Source organism: Patella vulgata, chromosome 3 (assembly GCF_932274485.2).
Source record: "Patella vulgata chromosome 3, xgPatVulg1.2, whole genome shotgun sequence".
Classification (NCBI taxonomy): Eukaryota; Metazoa; Mollusca; class Gastropoda; family Patellidae; genus Patella; species Patella vulgata.
Window position 1 is genome coordinate 83,498,503 of NC_065881.2, and position 22,324 is coordinate 83,520,826.

The 22,324-nt window shown below is 39.3% G+C and overlaps 1 long non-coding RNA gene across 1 annotated transcript; it reads right to left on the bottom strand.

Moving 5' to 3' along the window:
• Positions 1 to 4,357: 4,357 nt before the first annotated feature.
• LOC126816493 (uncharacterized) lies at positions 4,358 to 20,570 on the bottom strand. The gene is made up of 8 exons (XR_007678413.2): positions 20,385 to 20,570; positions 17,158 to 17,559; positions 14,502 to 14,718; positions 13,785 to 13,850; positions 12,597 to 12,792; positions 10,797 to 10,888; positions 7,863 to 7,997; positions 4,358 to 6,246 (listed from the first exon to the last, which is right to left on the bottom strand). It is a non-coding gene; the product is annotated as an uncharacterized LOC126816493 (long non-coding RNA).
• Between the last annotated feature and the right edge of the window lie 1,754 nt (positions 20,571 to 22,324).

The window sequence follows — 22,324 nt, forward strand, 5'->3', positions numbered from 1 at the left end:
CATTTATACATGTGGCACAACCCAAGGTGATGTTGTTGGGGGGTGGGGGGTCTTCAGCTCTCCCTGCATCTCCCCTTCAAGTCGTAAAACAAAACAAAGATGCCTCACTTTCTAGAAAGTATTGAATTCAGAAAGTGAGTGATTAAGTTCGTTGGCCAAGACACTGCCTTGGTAGAATCTTGGCTATGTCACTGCATGTAGGGTAATTGACCATTTCATAGTACCTGAATTTGTCAGAGGTGGGGACACTCTAATGACATGTGAACAGCGTTTTATGCAAGTCAATGTTTATTTTAGCCGATTTTTTGTTGTTGAAGAACTGTGGCTCATTGATGCATCAGTAGCCTATGATGGTTACTTACAGATACATGGAAACAACATTGACAAGATGACGTTAATGATAACCATTTCAATTTCATTTCAAAGCTGCGTTCCTCTGATTTTCATTTGTGGATTAGATAGGAACATGTGAATACAACATGTGAATACTACATGTAAACACATGGATACAATGTGAATACAAATTAAGTCTTAGAATTCTGTAAAATCAGCCTATTTCTTAAAACTGTTTTCTACAAAATAGAATTTATAATTTTAGTTTCTCAAAAACCATTGCTCCAGCAAGTTATATGTGCTGTTACACAGGGAAGAGTATGTTTGCTCTTTCTAGAACATCTGATTCCACTTCTTATAAGATGTGTTTACAGAGTTAAATGTAATACAAAATATTTGGACTTTAGTAATTAAAATATACATGTCACAATTCTATGGAATACATTTACTGCTTATTACGGAACGACGTTTCGACTAGGCTTCTCTAATCATTATCAAACAATGATAAAATACGAAATTATAACAATACAATATTTTATCATGGCTTGATAATGACTAGAGAAGCCTAGTCGAAATGTTGCAGTATTAAGCAGTGTTCCATAGAATTGTGACCTGTATATTCCATGCCCCAAGTTCATAAAGCATTCTCAGACTTAAGTTAAGAATTTACTTAACTTTCAATCACTGTTTATGAGAAATATTTTTGATCCAGAAACACAAAACTTTGCACATAGTTTCTTATTGATGTATTTAATACATTAAACGACAAAAGTTTTATAAAGGGCTATATTTTAGTTAAAATAAGGCAAATAATTTTGAGTAAATTCTCAACTTTAGTCTGAGAATGCAATTGAAACAATTTATTAATTAGTATTTAAGTTATTTTAAAGATTCTTAGGGACATTATTTATGAAAATCAACTTTTAGGGATTTAGCCTTTTCATTGGTTGGAAGTTAAAATATTTGTAAAGATTTTAACGCTTAACCAATGGACAGAATCCATTCTAAAAATGTTAACATTTTACAAATTGTCACCCATGGCCCTTATTCACGAAAACTTAAACTAAGATACAATCAAAATTTTAAGAAATACTGCAATTCGATTGGCTGACCAGTAAAATCAATTTGCATATATCCAATGAAGTTGCAGTATTTCTTAAAATTTCGATTTTATCTTAATTTAAGTTTTCGTGAAAACAGGCCCAGGCTATTAATCATTAAGTTTCCTAAGTCATCCTGGAGCTTGCCTATAATTTGATTAAGATTTGTTATACTGAGATTATGATAAGATTTTAGTTTTAAAAAAGATATAAAGTATATAACTATTCATGTATTCCAGCCTGGAGTTTTATCTGGACGAAATCAACTTGTTTGGTCGACAGGCCTGGAAATGACGGTTATATTTTTCACCTGACAAAATGTCAGACACTATAGAATATAGAACTAGCTAGTACCCGACATTTTGCGCTTTGTGCTGGACAGGTATTATAAATATCACGAAAAATAGACCAATCTGTGTGCCAGACAAATGGACAGGCCTGTATGCCAGACAAATGGACCGGCCTGTGTGCCAGACAAATGGACAGGTCTGTATGCCAGACAAATGGACAGGCCTATGTTCATGACAAATGGACAGGCTGTGTGTCAGACAACTGGACAGGCCTGTGTGTCAGACAACTGGACAGGCCTGTGTGCATGATAAAGGGTCGAAGGCTCAGTTTATGTCGGATAATATCTATGACCGGTGTCTTATTACCATTCCAGGCTTGACGTTCAAATGACAAATGGAAATGTCTGTCCACTTGAAATTCAGACTTGTTTTGATTATTATAAATTAAAAGGCCATAAACAATCGAAGGTGTAGTCTTTTATATACATAAAATAAAATGTTTCGTTATGTGTAAAAATGAAATAAAGAAATAAAAAATATAATATTTTGTTTGTTCTGGAATGCGAAGTCGAGGCTGCTCAGTGAGTAAAACGTTGGCTCGCTAACCTAGAGGTTAGCAAGGGACAATGGTAGGTTATTCAGATGGGATAAAAAAACGAGGTCCTATGCATATAAAAGAACACTTGTCAGTTGGAATTTGATATAAGAGTAGGCTGTAGTGCTCATAGTACAGTGGGTAAAACGTTGGCTCGTTAACCTAGAGGTTCTGTGATTAATCCCCATGTTGGCCTGGCAAGGGACAACGATAGGTTATTCAGATAGGATGAAAAACCGAGATCCCATGCACATAAGAAAATCGCTGTATCATAAGACCTGTCATTGCGTCAACTGGCATGGTTTCTAATCTCCGGTTGTTCGTGACAAGGAGTAGGGTCGCCTGTCCAACCTCATGGGTTTTCTCTGGGTCTTCCGGTTTCCTCCCACTGCTAAAGACCCCTAAGCACAAGCGAATTATTTAAATAAAATTAAACAATGTTAGTCCCGAAATGATCTAGTTTGTGTCGAGTGGACATTAAACCCCATTTCCCCTCCCGACATAAGAGAATGCTTGACAGTTGGAATTCGATATAAGAGTAGACCCTAGTGCTGCTGCCTGGGAAAAATTTCCCTCATAGTACACTGTACGACCTACAGTATGCCAGTCTTCTTTAGACCAATTGGAGCAGAAAAGTAGGGCGTTAAAACTCCATTTCATTGCATTTGGTTTTTCAATGTGATTTGAATGAAACATTGCTCCGATTTTGTTTTGTTTTGGAAGTCTGGATGGCTCAGTAAGTAAAGCACTGGCTCGCTAACCAAGGGATCACAGGTTTAATCTCGGTGTTGGCAGAGATAATTTTGCTTGATTAACCAAGGGATCACACGTTTAAAGCGAGAATTTCAAATTTTCTAAGAAAGTCAAAACATAATTATTTCTATGTCTTTTGCTCAATAGGTTATCAAATCACTATTATACGATCATGGGCATTATTTCCCACCCTTAAAAATCTATGACACAGGAAATAACAACACAATTACCTCCCGTGTTTTGCTATTGACAACATGGGGCAGTCATTTTTCAACATTGGAATTTGAAGTTAAAAATGATATTTTTGCCAATTTCTCAGCTGGCAATAGCGAATTATAGGATTAATAGGATTATTCTTTAACAAGGTAGGACTGTTTATGGATACCATCTATTTTAAGGCTTTATTTTAATACATTTTAGAAATATAACTTGAAAATTTGCAATTTCCGCTTTAATCTCGGTGTTGGCAGAGAAATGAAATGAAATGAAATGGGGTTTAACGTCATACTATTCTGCTCCGAACTGGGCTAATGAAGACGGGCATGCGCCATACAGTGTGCTGTGAGGGAAATTTTGCCCAGACAGCGGCACTACGGCCTACTCTTATATTGAATTCCAACTGACAAGGGATCTTTTACGTGCATGCCAATGTGTACACGGGACCTCAGTTTTTCGTCCCATCCAAACGACTAGACAGCTCTCCTTGTCAGGCCCTCTGTCCTGCATCACTGACAAGGGGAAACCAAGCCGGAAAATCTGGATGGACTTTCTCGGCCAATGCAGGGATCGAACACCTGACCTCCAGGCTAGTGAGCCAGCGTCTTACCCACGTGATCCCCTGTGTTGGCAGAGATAATTCTGCTTGATTTTCCAACGTGCTTCTCTTTTGAAATCCTGATGTTGGGCGAGAAAGTTCTCATGAGTTAAGTGGTGCCGGATGGAGGTCCTGGCAAGAAAGAGCGTCTTGTTGTTCATATGAGACGAGGTTTGGCGTGCACGTAAAAAGATCCTGTGACTGTTTGAGTTCTTAATAAATGTAGGCCATAGCGGACTCTATTTTATTTTAATTTTATTTGTAAGTCAAAGGTCACCTACATGACACCCTGACCATATTTTAGTCTCAAAGTAATCAAAATATTGGGTTTTTTATGGGGGTGGGGGGGGATCAGGTAGGGGAAGCCACGCTGAACGACATCTGATCGAAGTAAGTACAAGACCTCCTAGTTATGAAGCCAGTGTTTTATTCACTCATCCACTGCGGCTGCCTTAAAAACAAAGCCTTTGAAGCAAAAATTATCTGTTTTTATTAAATTCGACTATTAAAATAAATATTATAATAATAACAAGTCCATTTATATCACACTAATTCCACATATAGTCGTGCTCAAAGTCAATAACTAAAATAACAAAAAAATACTCATCAGTAAAAATATATCATACAGAGCACAACATGTGGCGAACTATTAATAAAACAAAATCTGGCTTTGATATAAAAACTAGGGAATGTACAAAGTAAGGGCAGGTATATATAAAACCTTGAGAATGTACAAAGTAAGGGCCGATATACAAAGTAATGGTTGGTATAAAATCTTGAGAATATACAAAGTAGTTGTTTATATAAAATCCTTGAGAATGTACAAAGTAGTAGTTTATATAAAATCCTTGAGAATGTACAAAGTAGTAGTTTATATAAAATCCTTGAGAATGTACAAAGTAATGGTTAATATAAAACTTTGAGAATATACAAAGCAAGAGTTGGTATGAAACTTTGAGAATAGACAAAGTAATGGTTAATATAAAACCTAGAGCATGTACACTGCAATAAGCAATAAAAGAATATTGATAAACATCTAAAGGTCTCTTCTTTGATTGGCATTTGATTGGTAATTGAACATATTAACACAAGGTACAATTAATTTTATCAAGCAAATGATACATTATATGTGAATAGTAAACAAATATATACAACTCCTTTAATTCTAATGATTTAAAGGATATCTAAATAATAGATGATAGGAATAGATCGACCAGCTCCTTTAATTACAATGTTTAAAAGGATCTCCCTTAATAATAGATTATAGGAATGGATCCAAGGGCCAGCTGTAATCGTCCATTGTGCTGTACAGTTCCAGACCTTTAATAATACAGGCTTCACTTAAAGGGCCAATCCCGATAATATTTTGGAGAATAAAAGTGCTTAATTTTGTGTTAAAATCCTTTAAAATCCCCTACCTTAGAGCCGAGCAACTAACTCAATATGTGTGATACGTTTTCAAACAATTTAAACCCGTCAGTGTCCCAAGCTGTATTATACGGTATCTGGATAAAACCAGACTTTTTTTATAAAAATAATGTGTAAGTGAAATGAACCTTTCGTTAACAAGTACAGCACATGGGTCATTCATTGTATAGACCTCTAAAGGAACGGGAATCGAATATTAGGTCACCAAACGAACAAATTGACCCGAAATCTTAAAAGGGTTATGTGTCCGGATAAGCAGTTTTGACGTTCACGTCCGAACGACTCAATATTTTGAGCTGAGATTTTAAGACAAGGTAAATACGCCATTCCTCTATATTTTGGCGCTTAACTTTCATACGTACTCAGACTTTTATTTTTTAGACGCTGTTCAAATTGGGATAGTCCCTTTAAAATGAAAAAAAAATAATGATTTACAAGAAAGACTAATCTGATTCAAATACAGATTTATTTTTCGTTTCGTTTTTTTTTTTTATACTTTTGATGGCCTACACTACATGAAGATCTGACTAGTTGTAGTGGAAGGTTGCGTCCGAAGTCATACAAGTGGCTTTTGACCCTATGATGTCAGACATTTGATTAACCAATCGGCGTTGATGTTTCTAGTGGGTTACCCACAGTTCCGTGCACCTCACGCCAAAAACTAGCCGTAACAGACCCATTTCATTGGCTAATCCCTCACATCATCCAGAACGTGGGTTATATAACAAATCTTCCAGATCCTAATATAGTAAAGACAAGCAAGACGCAATTTTGAACTATAAAAAACGAAATAAAATAGGATCTGTGTTTTAATCCGATTGAAGAAAGATGTGATGCGACTGGTCTATGTTGTTTATAGAATAAAACATGGATGGACACTGTATACTCCTTATTTATATCTTCATTCATTAGACGGGATTTCATGAACTGCAGCTAAAAAACAAAAACAATAACAATTTAAAGGGAATTTCATGAACTACAGCTAAAAAAACCCAAAACAATTACGGTTTAAAGGGGATTTCATGAACTGCAGCTAAAAAACAAAAACAATAACAATTTAAAGGGAATTTCATGAACTACAGCTAAAAAAACCCAAAACAATTACGGTTTAAAGGGGATTTCATGAACTGCAGCTAAAAAACAAAAACAATAACAATTTAAAGGGAATTTCATGAACTACAGCTAAAAAAACCCAAAACAATTACGGTTTAAAGGGGATTTCATGAACTGCAGCTAAAAAACAAAAACAATAACAATTTAAAGGGAATTTCATGTACTACAGCTAAAAAATGTCCAAAGCAATTATAGTTTAGAGGTGATTTCATGAACTGTAGCTAAAAAACAAAAACAATAACAGTTTACAGGGAATTTCATGTACTACAGCTAAAAAAAACAAAAACAATTACGGTTTAAAGGGGATTTCATGAACTGCAGCTAAAAACAATAACAATTTAAAGGGGACTTCATGAACGACAGCTAAAAAACCCAAAACAATTATAATTTAAAGGGGATTTCATGAACTGTAGCTAAAAAAACGAACAGAATTACAGTTTAAAGGGGAACTCATGAACTGCAGCTAAAAAAACCAAAGCAATTAAGTTTAAATGGGGTTTCATGAACTACAGCTAAAAAAACTCAAATTAAAGGGAATTCATGAACTGCATGCTAACATGTACACAGGCGATTATTCTATTTCTGGGGACATCTAGGTTGTTCTGTCCTGTGCTATGTGTCTCAAGTTTAAACGGCGGTGGTTGGATGGTCAAATGGTTAGCATGTGCACGTTTGTTTGTCTTGAGTGGACAATAAACTCATATAGGCGGAAGTAGCTAATTGTGGGTTTCTCAGGTTGCTTGAGTTTCCCCTTACTGCTAAATATCCCTATGCATAAACAAATTATTGAAGTAAAGCTGGCTCCATATGTTAGTCCAAAAGTAACCCAGTTTTTTATAGTGAACAATTAAACTCTATTTCTCCCATCACCTCTCTCTCTCTCTCTCTCTCTCTCTCTCTCCTGACAGGAACAACCTGGGACACCTGTTACACATACCTGGAGGTCCCACGTTCGACCCAGGTGTTGCTAGAGAAAGTACCTCGGGGTTTCCCTTTGTTAATAGGGCAGGACAAAAGGTTTGGCAAGTAACAGCATCTGTTCATTCCAATGGGTGCAACTAGGGTGTTAATCAGGGTTTCCACTTCAAAATGTTCATTGTCATTCATTTTTTATAATGCACTAAAACTTTGCAAATTAAATTCATATGTCATGTTTTTTTACTTATAGTAGAGTATTTGATTTTTATTTCACATAGCTTATAATTGTATCGTAGAGAGAGAGAAATGGGGTTTAACGTCCACTTGACACAAACTAGGTCATTTTGGGACTAACACATAGTTCAATTTTATTTCAATAATTCACTTGCATGTAGGGGTCTTTAGCAGTGGAAGGAAACTGTCCACGAGGTTGGACAGGCAACCGGTACTCCTCCGGACATCCAACCCACCTCATAATTGTTTTGTAACTTTAGATCAGAATACAGTACTATACTTACTAATATAGCCACCAGATGGAGCACAATCGTTTAATTCCATATATGTATTTGGAGTATTGGACGAGACATCAGTAGGATAATTATAAGTTCCGATTTCACGCACTGGTGTTATATAAGGAGTTGTTCCATTCATATCTGAAAATTAATTGAAATAAAAATAATTCTTCTTTATACGCTTCAAATAGGCCTAAACAATTCCAGCCAAAAATCCCAAATAAGGGAATTTACAAGATTTCATTGACAACCAGCGGCTGCCAGGCAGGATACGCCCACATTTTCGAGAGATGGATAGAGAACAAGCTAACAAGAAAGTGATTTTTCCTACTATCAAGGGCCTTAATTCAGGAAATTACAATTCAATATGCGCAAATATCGAAAGGAACTGAGAATTTTGTGTTATAAACTTACATTTCAAGTTTTAACAAAATCGGATAAAAATTGTGACCTCTATAGGGTCCACAACCTTGATATACCATATTTTTACGCTATTTGAGAACGAACGGCGGCCATTTTGTCTGTCAATTTTGGGCCGATTTTCACGAAATTCGAACTCAACCTTCCTTTGGGTGTAACGGTTATATAATAATACGGTTTTTCAAATCGAATAAAAATTATGACCTCTATAGGGTCCACAAGCTAAAAACGCGATTTTTCGTACAATCAGGGGCCATAATTCAGGAAGTTACGGTATGATATGTGCAAATATCGAAAGGAACCGAGATCTTTGGGTTATAAACTTACATTTCAAGTTTCAAATAAATCGGATAAAAATTGTGACCTCTATAGGGTCCACAAGCTAAAAACGTGACTTTTCGTACAATCAGGGGCCATAATCCATGAACTTTCAATCCGATACATGCCAATATCGAAAGCAGCCGAGATCTTTTGGGGATAAACCTATATTTCAAGTTTCGTCAAAATCGGATAAGAATTGTGACCTGTAGTCGACAAACAATTGTGGACGGACGGACGGACGAACGGACGTCCGGACGGACAGGGGCGACGGCATAATACGTCCACATGAAAATGTGGGCGTATAAAAATTCAGCAAAAATTGTACAGCATTATCATGTAGTCAAGGGGAATAACTCTATTAAACAAATTTGTTGAATGACGTACACAATCAATATTCTGTTCTTGACTTTCAATTAAATTTACTTTGCTTTAAAATGGTTACTGTCCTACTTAGGCAATATTCTGGTGCTTAGATAGTCCTTAATAAAAATCTGATAATGGAGAGAGATTTTTATTTTTGTGTTTTTATTTTGTCAAAGGCTTTGATTAAAACACAGATCCTATTTCGTTTTGTTTTCTATAGTTCAAAATCTTGTTTTACTTATCTTTACTACTCTAGGATCTGGAAGAGTTGTTATATAACCCGCGTTCTGGATGATGTGAGGGATTAGCCAATGAAACTTTCTGTTACAGTGAATTTTTGGCATGAGTTGCACGGAACGGTGGGAAAAGCACTAGAAACGTCAACACTGATGGGTTAATAAAATGTCGGACGTTAAAGGGTCAAGAATCGCTTGTATGACCTCTGATGTGACTGGTCAGATTTTTATGTAGTGGAAACCATTGAAAGTATACAAAAAAACGAAACAAAACATAGATCTTTTCAAAATGCTGCAGGATTATCCGAGGATTAGTATTTTATTTATATATGGCCTTACAAGGTTTCGAAATAAAATGAAATGGGGTTTAACGTCCTACTGTTCTTCTCCGAACTGGTCTAATGAAGACGGGCATAGGGCATACACCATACAATGTGCTATGAGGGAAATTTTCCCCGGACAGCGGCACTACGGCCTACTCTTATATCAAATTCCAACTGTCAAGGGATCTTTTACGTGCACGCCAATGTGTACACGGGGACTCAGTTTTTTGTCCCATCCAAACGACTAGACAGCTGTCCTTGTCAGGCCCTCCGTCCTGTATCACTGACAAGGGAAAACCACGCCAGAAAATCTGGATGAACTTTCTCGGCCAATGTAGGGATCGAACACCCGACCTCCACAAGGTTTCGATGAGACAGCCAATAATTTCAGGAACAATAAATCTACTACCCGAGAAGAGAGAGAGAGAGAGAAATGGGGTTTAACGTCCACTCGACACAAACCAGGTCATTTCGGGACTAACACATGGTTCAATTTTATTTCAATAACTCGCTTACGCGACCCTACTCCTTGTCACGAATCGAAACCCCGCCAGTTGACTCAATGACAGACCGTATGATACAGCGCAGCGCGCATGTGCTAACCATTCGGTCATCCCCCCCCCCCCCCTACCCAAAAAGGGAACAACGGTGGCTCAGTGAGTAAGACCGTGACTCACTAAGTAGGAGGCCTCGGGTTTGTTACCGATGTTGGCCAAGAAAGTTCCTCAGGATTTCCCAGGACGGTCACGCCTTGTCAGTTTCTAGTCATTCGGATGGGACAAAAACAGAATCCTTGAAATAACAATAGGCAGTTGTGTCGCAGCCTAGGCAAAATTTCCCTCGTACCACATGTACGCCATATACCAAACTTCATTATCTCAGTCAGTGCGCCCGGTTGTACGTGACAAGGAGTAGGATCGCCTGTCCAACCTCGTGGGTTTTCCCCGGGTCCTCCGGTTTCCTCCCACTGCTAAAGACCCCTACGCGCAAGCGAATTATTGAAATAAAAATTAAACCATATGTTAGTCCCGAAATGACCTAGTTTGTGTCGAGTGGACGTTAAACATTTTTATATGGCATATGTCCATCTTCAATAGCCCAGTCAATAGCCCAAAAGTAGGATGTTAAACCCCATTTCATTCGTACCCCAGAAACCGTGTGCTTCCACTGAACATGACATTAGAAAAGATTGACAACATCGATTGACAACATCGACTGACGAAATAGATTGACGACATAGATTGCTAAAAAAATAATTAAAAGCAGGGAATACTGACCACGAGTTCTTAACATGTGTTGTATTTTATTAACTATAATAACAGCTTGATCAGATGAAAATCGGTAAACACCAGTTCCTGTTTCAGCAGACCTTGAAAAATACAAAATTCATCAATAACAATTACCCTTTGACTAGAACCACCTGTGACTAAGACCGATCGCTTGTGACTTAGACCATCTGTGACTAGGGTTCCTTTGACTAGAGCCACCTGTGACTAAGAAGACCACCTGTGATAAGGACCACCTGTGACTAGGGTTCCTTTGACTAGAGCCACCTGTGACTAGAACCGATTGCCTGTGACTAGAACCACCTGTGGCTAGGGCTGTTTGTGACTAGAATCACCTGTGACTAGGACTGATCTTTTATGACTTGGACCATCTGTGACTAGAACCACCTGTGACTAGGTCAATCTGTAACTAGGACCAACTGTGACTAGGACCAACTGTGACTAGGGGGTCCTTTGACTAGGTCAATCTGTGACTAGGACCAACTGTGACTAGGACCATCTGTGACTAGGACCACCTGTGACTATGGGTCCTTTGACTAGAGCCACCTGTTACTAAGACCACCTGTTACCTAGACCACCTGTGAATAGGGGTCCTTTGACTAGAGCCACCTGTGACTAGGACCACCTGTGGTCATTTGACTAGAACCACCTGTGACTAGGAACATGTGTGACTGACCAATCACCGGTGACTTGGATCGTCTGTAACTAGGGCCACCTGTGACTTGGACCATCCGCAACTAGGGTACCTGTGACTAGAACCACCTATGACTAGGACCGCCTGTGACTACAGCCACCTATGACCTTGACCGCCTGTGATTAGGACCGCCCAAACCACGTGAGTAACATGAATTAAGTTTTGGACACAAGTTATATTGTACAACTATCTGATTAAAACATAGATCCTATTCCGTTTCGTTTTTATAGTTCAAAATATTGTTTTACTTGTCTTTACTACACTAGGATGTGGAAGAGTTGTTATATAACCTGTGTCCTGTATGATGTGAGGGATTAGCCAATGAAACAGTCTGTTTTTGGTGTGAGCTGCACGGAACTGTGGGTAACCTACTAGAAACATCAACACTGATTGGTTAATCAAATGTCATAGGATCAAAAGCCGCTCGTATGACCTCTGACGCGACCTCCCACTACAACTGGTCAGATCTTCATGTAGTGTAGGCCATTGAAAGTATAAAAAAACGAAACGTAATATAGATCTGTCTTTTAATAACCAGGTTGGTCTTACTCACTGTTAAACCCTATTTCATTTAATTTCTGGAAGTCACGGTCGCTAAGTGGGTAAGACGATTGCTCACTAGCCTGGAGGTCACATGTTCGATCCCTGCATTGGCCGTTCATCAGGATTTTCCAACATGGTTTCCCCTTGTGTAGTTGTTCAATGTGTATACATTATGTAAAAGATCCCTGTATTTGAAATTCGGTAAAAGAGTAGGCCATAGTGCCTCTGTCCGGGCAAAATTTCCCTCATAGCACACTGCATGACGTATGCCCGACTTCATTAGCCCAGTCGAAGCAGAACAGATGAAAGTTAAACCCCATTTCATTTTATTTCATTTCCTAGGAAATTGAGTCTCACCTTCCTACTTCTATCGATACTTTGTCAGTGGTGCAGAGTGGAGCAGAGTGAAGGGTCTGACAAGGGCTGCTGTCTAGATGTTTGGATGGGATGAGAAACCGAGGACCCATGCATACATTAGCATGCACGTAAAAGATCCCTTGGCATTTGGAATTCGATATATTTCATTTCATATTTCCTAGAAAATGTATTCTCACCTTCCTACTTCTATTGATACTGTACTGGTGTCATCATTCTGGTAGGTTTTTATTACTTCATAAGGCCAACGAAAATACCGTTGGTTGTCATTTAAACTTGTCATAGATACTCCATCCCTGTCTACGATTAGTTTCGTTTCTATACGTTTACCCTCTGTCACATTACACGGAAATGCTGTTACCATAAAAGTGGAGCCTTAAAAGAAAAAAAAAATGCATCTGGTACCATTTTATTTTACCATATCTGATAGGTGGGGTTTTTAGGTGTGCAGATTAGACCTAATCCCGCTCAAACACTGCCGTAATGAAGGCAAAATTCTGTTCCAAATTATGACTGGTCAATAGTCTGATTAACAACCAATAGCTAACTGCGTAACAAGATCATTCAGGATTAAACAGACCTCCAAATATGTTTATATAACGTTATGTCCTAAACATTATTATACCCACTTAACCAGTGCATAGCAGAATATTGCAGAAAAACTAATTGCGTGACAAACGAGGCTATCAAAAATGGCTACAATGTAAACAATACTGTTTGGAGACCAACAATACTTTCACAATTTTTAAACGAAGGGCTGTCCTGTTGTTGTACTAAGGAGAGATTTGATTAAACGGGAAGAACAGACACACTCCTGCAAAAACTCAAGTACCAGAAGTCAATCCAGCAATGGCCAGAGAGGGATTTCTCAGGCTATCGTTTCAGGAATATGGTTGGGGAGGGTTGGGGAGGGTTGATATGGCATGATTATTTAAATCATTACAATGGTACCTATTTAATTTTTTCTCCGCCACTAAAAAGCATGGGGGGTTAGATGGCTGAATGATTAGCACGTGCGTACTGCATCATAAGATCTGTCATTGAGTCACCTTGCATGGTTTTAATTCCTTGGTTGTACGTGACAAGGAGTAGGGTAGCCTGTTCAACCTCATGGGTTTTCTCCAGGTCCTCCAGTTTCCTCCCACTGCTAAAGTCTACGCCCAAGCGAATTGTTGAAATAAAATTGAACCATATGTTAGTCCCAAAATGACCTAGTTTGTGTTGAGTTAACATTAAACCCCATCTCTCTCTCTCTATTTGAGTGAGAGCTATGAAACTTGGTGTATTGTTTCATTACCTCAAAAACCATGATGTAACTATAGCAAATTTATAGATTAAGTTGTTAAAAGAAGAAATAAAAATGTTACCACTGTTTCTTCTCACGGAGTCCAACAGAGATCCTGTAGAGTATATCCAACTGTCCGCTTCAACAGCTGAAAATATATGTGTTCGAAAATTGACAGAGATTCTGATAGTTTGGGGAAGGTTGAGGGACCGAATGGTCTAAGATTTGTGCTTCAGATCATAAGGTCTGTTAAGAAGCGTCTCGCGATTTGAAAGAGCTTAGAACATGAGTTGTGGCGAAGGGGCATAACACCTTACGCCGACTTGAACAGGACTCAGGTTTTGTGAAGACTTGGGACTCGACTCGGTACTAAAGTCAGCAACTTGGGACTCGACCCACTACTAAAGTCAGCGACTTAAGACCCGACTTGGACTTGGGACTCAACTTGGACTCACAGTCCCACGAATTGTTGCCACCTCTGACAGTCGCCTGCCTACTCCTCGTGCATATTCTATTAATCCTCCAGTTTCGCCCACTGCTACAGACCCCTAAGCTCAATTGATTTATTGAAATAACATAATATCATATTATAATTAATATGATTTAAATTGTATCAAGTCGAGTTAAATACTATTTATAATTATCTTTCTCTCTTAAACCGTGGAAATACAAATACTCTAAAAAATATTCAACAAGGAATTTCATTCTGACCTAGTTTCTGTAGCCTTAAACCCCATCTCTCTCTCTCTCTCTCTCTCTCTCTCTCACTCTCTTTGACTCTCTCTCTCTCCCAACTCACCTGTTTTGCATTTAAACTCTAATCTAGAATTATCATAAAGAACTAACACAACACCGCATCTATTATCAATCTTTCCTCGTATAACGTTTATACTTTCTAAAGGATATATATTCTCAATTTTATTCCCTTCAAAAGCTTTCTTTGAGGAATATCTTGCAAAGCATGCGGGTCCGAATTGTGAATCTCTACATAGTATTAAATATCTGCTAGTCCATATCTGTAATGTTAAAAAAAAACAGTATTAACCCTTTAGCTGCACCACCTAAAACTAGTGCTCCTTAGAGAACACTTAAACGCCCAAGTGACATCAATAATTGTGGTTCCCCCAAGAACTAATTCTCGTTATAGAACCCCTAACTGCCCATGTGACATCAGTAGTTGTGGTTCTAACAAGAACTTATAGAACCTTAACCACCCAAGTGACAAGCATAGTCGTGTAGCCCCACAGAACAAGTGCTCCTTAGAGAACCACAAAACGCCCAAGTGACAAGCATGGTCGTGTAGCCCCACAGAACTAGTGCTCCTTATAGAACCCTAAACCGCCCAAGTGACATCAATAGCTGTGGCACGCCCAGGAACAAGTGCTCCTTAGAGAACCCCAAACCACCCAAGTGACATCAATAGTCATGTAGCCCCACAGAACTGGTACTCCTTATAGAACCCCATACTGCCTAAGTGACATGCATAGTTGTGGTGCCCACCAGAACTAGCGCTCCTTATAGAACCCTAAACCTCCCAAGTGACAAGAATAATAGTGATGCCTCCAAGAACGGCCCTTACAGACCCCCAAACTGCCCATGTGACATGAATAACTGTGGTGCCCCCAAGAATAGAGTTTTTGAAACAACCACAAACCGCCCAAGTGATATGAATAGTTGTGGTGCCCCCAATAACTAAATACCCTTAGACAACCCCAAAACGCCCAAGTGATACAAATAAAATGGGGTTTAACGTCCTTCCATTCTGCTCTAAACTGGGCTAATAAAGACGGGCATACGCCATACAGTGTGCTATGAGGGAAATTTTGCCCGGACAGAGGCACTACAGCCTACTCTTATATCGAATTCCAACTGTCAAGGGATCTTTTACGTGCACAGCAATGTGTACACAGGACCTCTGTTTTTCATTCCATCCAAACGACTAGACAGCTGTCCTTGTTAGGCCCTCAATCCTGCATCACTGACAAGGGGCAACCATACCGGAAAATCTGGATGAACTTTCTAAGCCAATGCAGGGATCGAACACGTGACCTCCAGGCTAGCGAGCCAACGTCTTACCCACATAGCCACCGTGACCCCCCCCCCACCCCCAAGTGATAAAAATGGTTGTGGTGCCCACAAGAACTAGTAAACAGTCAAGTGAGCAGGAGATTCTGAATGTTTCAGGCTGTCGAGGGATAGACAGGTATTGAATACATCAATTTTTTCAAGGAAACAGAGTAGTCAATATGTATACCAAATGCTGAATGGCAGAAAAAGGGTTAAAGGGGAAATCCCAGAAATATTTTAGTGAGTCAAATTGATTAAATCCGAGTGAAATCCCGAGAGAAACCTTTATCCTGTTTCCACTTTCTACATGTGGTTGGTGGCATGGGGGTCCGACCCCCCCAATTGTTTTTCGGGGGGGGGGGAGGGGGGTCTGAATATACTTGGACCCCCCCAAAATTTCCATAGTAGGCCCTAACTCGTATTTATTTACAACAATTATTAGGATTAATTAAGATTCTATCTGTATAAAACATGTACATATCCCAATATGGTTTACATTGCTAAAACAAAACACAGAGAGAATCATCCTGGTAACATGTGTCAAGTGAAAAGTAACTGTGGTCCATAAAATTGTGTCTAGTTAGCCTGTCAGTAATATTTTGCTAATTTTTTTCTGCCATGATAATCGCATGTAGGTACCCAAAAACATTATCGCCTAAGCCAAATATTTATCGCCCGCGCAGCCAGCCACGTAACCATAATGCTTTGTTTATAGTTTTTAGGGGTTTTAAAAAAGGGTTAGGGTTAGGGGTTAGGGTTGCGGACCCCCCCCAATATATATTTCACGGCTACGCCTTTGGTTGGTGGTAAGTCCCTGATAAGTTATAGTGGGTAATGCATCATTGTCTAATGGTTGCCCCGGCCCCCCGATAAGTATAGTGGGTAACAGATCATTGTCTAATCGTAGCCGTGTCTGAGTTGTACAGTTACTAAACTCTGTATTTATACATTTGTAGAATTACTCCTCCTTTTTATCTACCGAGGGCAATTATGTCAAAAGGTGACACCATATTCTTAACTGGAGAGCTTGCACAATAAATACTATCGCTGTAGACTGGAATAACCAGACGCTAGAGGTTGCCATTCGATTGCGACTTAACTTGCGTATTTAGCTGAACATAACTGATTTGAAATCAGAGTAAAGACAGAAACGAATGAATGTAAATCATATTACATTATTATATGCCTTTCAACCCATTTGTGTCAATTTCTAGGTCCCAAATATTAGCGATTTAGCTCCTTTAACTTAGACTCACTCGGTAGAGTTTTATGAATCCATGACTGGGGTCGCATGTTTTCATTTCTGACTGGGACAGACTGTCATATACCATCATAGTGGGGTAATGATGAAAGAACTGAAGTCTAATATTCAATAATATTTAACTTACTTTTAAAACTTTACTTTTCATTTTGACAGTTCCATATTTATTGATGACTTGAGAATTCCTGGCGTAATCTGGGGATGATGATGGTTTACTCATCTTGATTCTGTTATCGCGTACCAACCTATCCCATCATTCAATAGTTAAATTTTAGCCATACAAGTATATATGATACTTTTTTCCACTGATGTCTTAAGTTAAACTCCGCTTGTAATTAATAATACACACAAAAAACTTATATAGGTCTACTATCTCCACGTTTTCTTCCAACACTCAGTCGAGTTAAATGATCCTACTCCTAATATATATTATCTTGTATCTGTTAAAATATATTGTTACAATATCTTGTATCTGTTAAAATATCTTGTACCGGTATCTGTTAAAATATCTTGTATCGATGAATTAAAACTGTAAGACAAAGAACATCGTACATGAATGGGTCATTAATATCTACGGACGTGATTTCAGTTAGGAGTGAAAGGGATGGCGCTGATTACGCAGTGTACTGTCGTGGTTACCGGTACACCATTTTCTAACAGCCAAAAATTGTTTCAAGATTTGATTGGAGTTATTGTTCTTAAACAATAACTCCAATCAAATCTTGTAACAATATTGCAGACATGATAATGTGGCATGAAGGTGGAAAATCAGAAAAAAAGTCCCTAGGGCGATTACTAGGTTGGTTGCAGTTAATTGGGAAATGACATTTCAGACACCTAAGTTACAAAAATTGTGGGGTGAGGGCAGTGCCGGACTGGGCCCACCTGTCCACCTGTCCGTGACAGGTGGGCCTAAGCTCATTAAAAAAAGTGGGCTTAAGCCTATAAAGAAAAAAGGAAAAGAGAAAGAAAGAAGAGGGGAAGGAAAGAAAAGAAAGAAAGAAGGAAGGAGAGGACAGGACACAGGACAGGAGAAAGTCATTATTGCCATCGCCAAAAACTTGCCAGTTTTGAGTTTTTCGCGAAAAATTAATCTCTTAGGTCATTCTGTTATCTAATTGTGTCAGGAAATCAAAAATTTGCCTTCTTCTGCTTTGGTCTGAAATGCTTGGGAAATGGGTTCACGGTTGTCAATTTTCAAAATTTTCCTAGTGTGAGAACCCCCATCGGACACTTGCGTGCCTTCGGCGCGTACTTGTGTGGGCCTTGGTCAATGACCTGACAGGTGGGCCTTTGACCCACCAGTCCAGCACTGGGTGAGGGGAGGGGGCACATGCCTTGTTGAGTACAGTTTCCAATGGCTACACAATGCCCATAGGGGCGGGGTGACCCAACATGTGTTAAATGGTTTACCACAAAACCGTGCTATTTCAGGACTAACAGCACAGGTTGAAAGTAGTATAACTCTGAAACCAGAAGCAGTAGGCCAACGCCTCCTATCCCATGTTTCCAAATTTCAACCTCGGGACAGTCCTAGTGTAGCCTCCAACCCTGAACAGACAGACAAACAAACGACAGAAGTGAAATGAAATGAAATAGGGTTTAACGTCCTACTGTTTTAATTCGAACTAGGCTTATAAAGATGGGCATACACCATACAGCGTGCTTTGAGGGAAATTTTGCCCGGACAACGGCACTACGGCCTACTCATATATCCAACTGTCAAGGGATCTTTTACATGCACGCCAATGTGTACACAGGACCTAGGTTTTCTGTCCCTTCCGAACGACTAGACAGCTGTCCTTGTCAGACCCTCCAACCTCCACCACTGACAAGGGGAACCACGTCGGAAAATCTGGATGAACTTTCTCGGCCAATGCAGGGATCGAACACCCAAACCCAACAAATGACAGTCACAAATATTAGTACTGTATAGATATTTTACTTCAGTGCACTCTCACAGATGGTGGAAACTGGAGAATGTGGAGTGAACTCACAAGCAGAGCCCTAACTAGCTCAGAGCAGTGAGGGGGGCGGGAAGTGTTCTCAGGGGTGCTAAACAGCTGACAGACCATAAGATTTACACTGTAGGGATCAGACTACTTAAACAACCACCTTGAAGACAAGGGAGAGAGAGAGAGAGAGGAATTTAATGGGGTTGAATGTCCACTCGACACAAACTAGGTTATTTCGGGACTAACATATGGTTCAATTGTATTTCATTACTTCGCTTGCGCGTAGGGGTCTTTAGTAGTGGGAGGAAACTTGAGAACCCGGAGAAAACCCACGAGGTTGGACAGGCGACCTACTCCTTGTCACATACAAGTGGGGAGTCGAAACCATACCACTTGACTCAATGACCGGCCTTATGATGCAATGCGCACGTATTAACCAATCGGCCACCCAACCCACCTTGAAGACGTATATACCATTCAGTGTGCTGTCAGTGAAATTTGGCCTGACAATGGCATACTTTACTCTTATTTCAAATTCCAACTGTCAAGTTATCTTTAACATGTTGACAATGAGATACACAAGACCTTAGTTTTCTATTCCATCTGAAGGACTAGACACTTTTCCTTGCTAGGTCTTCCATCTTATATCACTGACAAGAGCGGAACTTTCTCCAACATCCCAATCGTACTTGGGGCATTCCGGTCAGTGAGTCAGGACCATATTCACTGTTTTTTGGCCCCAAGTGACCCCTCCTCCCCACCATCTGGGTAACCCTTTCAAAATGTATTCCATCATTTCTTTATTTTTAGGGGAGTTGGATGGGCGAATGGTTAGCATGTGCATGCTGTATCATAAGGTCTGTCATTGAGTCAACTGGTGTGGTTTAGAATTCCCGGTTGTACGTGACAAGGGGTAGGGTCGCCTGTCCAACCTCGTGGGTTTTCTCCAGGTCCTCCGGCTTCCTCCCACTCCTCTATACCCACTGCTTTATTTATGAAAATAAAATTCAGTCATATATTAGTCCCAAAATGACCTAGTTTGTGTCAAGTGGTGTTAAACCCCATCTCTACCTCTCTCTCTCTCTCAAGTGGTGTTAAACCCCATCTCTCTCTCTCTCTCTCTCTCAATTTCTCTTTTTAGCACTGATTTATACAGTGTTATAAGAGTTATCTCCTAAGGATTACGCCCTTTCATTCTTTACAAATCTGTGATCCTTCATTCATCTAAATACTGCTGATCCTTTAATACAATTTCAGTAATCCCTTGTCACACTGATAACCTACAGTTACTCAGCTATTTTATTGTGAAAATTAACCTCCACAAGTTAGCTATAGCTGAATCTCATTAAATCAATTAAAAAAAGATAGAAAGTTTACAACAAAACTGTTTAATATTTACCGTAAGATTTAAACTCAAATTTAACCATGCGTAAATGCTTCTGGAACTTCGTGTCTCACTTCTGTCAAAGTTTTTTTTTTTTTCAAATATACCGAGTGTTGAACGCGGAAGGTAAATCATAATATATTAGCCTGTACACAATAGCCTTGTATTAATAGCGAGCCCACCCCGGGAATTTTCTTTTATTAAGATCAAGTTATATAGACACAGTCATATCAGTTTTATGTTGTCCTATACAATCATATATGCACAGGCGTTACACAATGCAACACTGTCACGTGACACTGATCTTTTTGTGAGGTTCTCATTTTGTGAGCAGGTTCTTTCACTTGTGCTCTCGCTCAAAGCTGGCGATCAGAGGCGTAGGGAAAAACAAAAGAATCTGGAAATGGTTCATAAGGGCATGGACCTTATAAGGTCCATGATAAGGGTCGAATACGATGCGATTTCCTCTCAGAGAATAGGGTGTGGGTGGCTATGTGCCCTCTCTTCTGAAAGTGCCCTTGAATTTCGAAAGAGTTACCTCAAATACCCAAGGAAATGTCAATGTGGTAACCAATGTTCTCTAATTTTCGATTGAAAACATGTATAATCACAATTCCGAATTTAGCACCGTATTAATACTGTCAGGGCGGAGTGGGTATAGCACTTGCTGGGCCCCGGCCGCGGACCAACTGGTTTTGTTGGGGCCCCATCGCGGTGAAGAATTAGTGAAATGATAAGAAAACGAAACTATTTGATTCACCATTCCTGCACCTCACTCAGATCATTGGTCGGGGGGCGGGATTTCATTGATGCCCTCGTAACAGCTGGTTTCGTTGGGGCCTCATCGACTGAGTGTGACTGGTATCCAATTTGGGCCCCTATCACGGCGAGGCATACGTGACATGATGAGAAAATGAAACTAGTTTGATTCACTATCTCTGCACCTCACTCATAGATCATTTTTCTCCTCGACCGTTACAGATTTCAATAAAATCAATGATGAATTTTAGTTATTTTGAAAAACAATGTATGTCAATTTATGTTTTTCCAAGCCTGGCCAACTGAGGTCCAGGCCCAGCCCCCCCCCCCCCCGTGCACCCCTCACACTGTACTTGTCTATTATTACAGCAACTTGCCCTAAAGGAAAAAAATGTCGGAGTAGGGCCTACAAGTTCCTGAAGAAAACGAAGCGGGCTAATATTTTAATAAGTTTTTATTTTATTTCGGGATCCAACATCCAATATATTTTCCTGCGGTTGAGGGAACCGAATTAGGAGGAAAATAATTTCTCTCCATATGCGTAGTAATATAAGGGGTATGAAGTACTATTTGCAAGTAAATAGTCTTACGAAGTCATTCAGGTCGAAGTCGCCAGATGCAACAGACGTTTTTACAACTTAACACTGATTTGTTTTCACTACGTGTACGTCCGACAGATAGGTGTTTATCTACGACAACATAATGGATCAACACGAAAACATTCAGTCTGCTGTATCTTTAGCTGACATTTTGAATGAAGTAAAACATCAGAGAATTGAAACAGAAAAGAAGTTCGATTTGTTACGAGCAGAATTACATGGGACTGTGCAGAAGTTTTCATCTGACGTGAAGAAGATCAAGACAGATCAAGATCATGTTTGGAAATTTAAAGGCAATAAGATTCAGTTTGGTTTCAACGTAGAACTGGGAGATAAGATCCAACATATAAGACATGCAGTTCATAATGATGACAGAGAGGGTTTAGATGGCTTAATAGATGATGTTATGACCAAACTAACTGAAAGAAATAAATTGATTAAAATAGCAGATTCATCGGTAGGTGGCTGGGAGACTGTCAACCAGTATGTATCTAATCCCTTGGCCAGTGATTCTGAAGATGAAAAGAGAATTATCAGAGCTGAACAGAGAGCATTGAAGAAAAGGAAGGAGTCTAAAGGTAGATCTTCCGTTTCTAA